Raw genomic sequence first — 2,731 nt, 5'->3', positions numbered from 1 at the left:
GATGTGCAGGAGGCAGCCATTCAATGATTCTTTCTCATCATTGATGTTTCTATCTCTCTCTCACTCTCCCTTCTTCTCTGAAATCAATAAAAACATATTTTAAAACAACAAAACAACAACAAAACAGGTAGGACACAAAAATTATAAAAGAAAAACGATAGACTTTATAAAAATGAAGAAATTCCATTCATGAAAAAGTACCATTAAGAGAAAAGGCAAGATATGAAACTGAAAATATTTACAATACATGTATTTGATAAAGGACTTATAAACAGAATATACAAAAAATTCCTACAAATCAGTAAGAAAAAGCATACAACCCAATCCAAAAATGGGAAAAAGATTTGAACATGTACTTCATAAAACATTTCCCAATAAGCACATGAACAATGCTCAACTTCATGATTCATCACAGAATATTCCATACATAACCCTATACTGTATACTTTATGAATCAATAAAAAAATTTATAATTTTTTAATTATGAACCTGTGATTTCTATCAAAATTACTTCTTACGTGAATTTTGGAACACCCTTTAGTATGGCTTGATATCTGGTATTGGTATCCCTCCAACTGTGTTCTTCTTTCTCAAGATTGCTGCAGTTATTGGGGGCCTTTTTTGGTTCCACATAAATTTTCAGAGTGTTTATTGTAGATCTGTGAAAAATAACATTGGTATTTTAATAGGGATTGCATTGAATCTATACATTGCTTTTGGTACTATGGACATTTTTAAAAAATATGTATTTGTGTTGATTTCATAGAGGAAGCGACAGGGAGAGAGAAATAGAAACATCAGTGATGAGAGAGAATCATTGATTGGCTGCCTCTTTCAGGCCCCACACTGGGGATTGAGCCTGCAACCCAGGCATGTGCCCTGACCGGAAATTGAACTGTGACCTCCTGATTCATAGGTTGGCACTCAACCACTGAGCCATGCTGGCCAGGCAGTAGTATGGACATTTTAGTGATGTTAGTTCTACCAATCCATGAACACAGAATATCCTTCCACGTGTTTATATCTTCTTGTATCTCTTTTTTCAACGTCCTGTAGTTTTCCATTTTAGTGTCTTAAACTTCGTTAAGTTTATTCCTAAGTATCTTAATTTTTATGTTGCAATGGTAAATGGGATTGCTTTTTGAGTTTCTCTTTCTGAGATTTCATTATTTTTGCATAAAAATGCCAACACTTTCTGGGTGTTAATTTTGTATTCGGCTACATTGCCAAATTCATTTATTAAATCTACTAGTTTTTGGTGGAGTCTTTAGGGTTTTCTATGTACAATATCATGTCATCTCCAAATAATGAAAGTTTTACATCCTCCTGTCCAATTTGAATGCCTTTTATCTTTCCTTCTTCTCTGATCACTGTGGCTAGGACTTCCAATATTATGTTGAATATAAGTGGTGAAAGTGGACATCCCTGTCCTGTTCCTGTTTTTAGGGAAAATGGTTTCAGATTTGCCCATTAAGTATGATGTTGGCTGTAGGTTTGTCATATATTGCCTTTATTATGTTGAGCTATGATCCCTCTATTCCCACTTTGCTGAGAGTGTTTATAAAAATTGTAGTTGGATTTTGTGAAATGCTTTTTCTGCATCAATTGATATGATCGTGTGATTTTTTGTCTTTCAATGTTTTTATGTGATGTATCACATTTATTGATTTGCAAATAGTGTACCATCCTTGAATCCCTTGGATAAATCCTATTTGGTTATGAGGTATGATTTTTTAAATGTATTCCTGGATCCAATATTCTGATATTTGTTGAGGATTTTAGCATCTCTGTTCATTAGGAATATTGGCCTAAAATTCTCTTTCTTTATCTATTTTTGTTATTAGAATAATGCTTGACTCATGAAAATAGCTTGAGAGTATTCCTTCCTCTTGGAGTTTTTGAAATAGTTTGAGGAGGATAGGTGTTAGTTCTTCTTTGACTATTTGGTTAAACTCCCCTGTGAAGCCATCCTGACCCTGGCTTTTGTTTGCTGGGAGTTGTTTGTTTTTTTTTGTTTGTTTGTTTGTTTTTTCCTGCTTCAGTTTCATCATTGTTATCAGCCTATTCTGGCTTTCTGATTCTTCCTGATTCTGTTTTGGAAGGTTGTATTTTCCTAGGGATTTCTACATTTCATTCAGGTTGTCCAGCTTGTTGGCATATAGTTGTTCATAGTATTTGCTTACAATCTTTTGTATTTCTGTGGTATTGTTGCAGAAGACCAGAGAAAAACCAAGCAACACTTTAGAGAAAAGAAGTGACATTGTTTATTGACCCTGGCAGAATCAGGGAATAACCTTCCAAATCTGAGTAAAGTAACATGCAGGGGGTTTCTCTTTTATATCTTTTTGGGTCTTTGTCCTGCAAATATGGATTATGTTTCCAGTCATTTTCACGGGCTTTGCAAGAAGACCTCCAGGTGTTGGGGGTCTCGAGGACATATATGATGGTCTGGCCTGGTGCCAGCATTAATAAGCCTCCCACCGGGGCAGTGTACTGTTCACAGTTTTATGGTCTCTGTAACAGGAACTGCAAGACCAGTTTCTGGGAAAAAGGTAGTGACTTAATTATAGGTTATCTAGAATATACACTGGGCTTGCTGGCATGGATTCAGATTGCTAGCCCCCCAAATATCAGGGTTACATTGGAATTAGCCCTTTTTAGTCTTCTCAGTATCAGTTGTTATTTCACATCCTTTGTTCCTGATTGTATTTATTTGGGTTATCTCTGTTTG

The sequence above is a fragment of the Myotis davidii genome, unplaced genomic scaffold (genome assembly GCF_000327345.1).
Source record: "Myotis davidii unplaced genomic scaffold, ASM32734v1 scaffold1489, whole genome shotgun sequence".
Taxonomy (NCBI): domain Eukaryota; kingdom Metazoa; phylum Chordata; class Mammalia; order Chiroptera; family Vespertilionidae; genus Myotis; species Myotis davidii.
Note: the sequence above shows the minus strand (reverse complement) of the source record.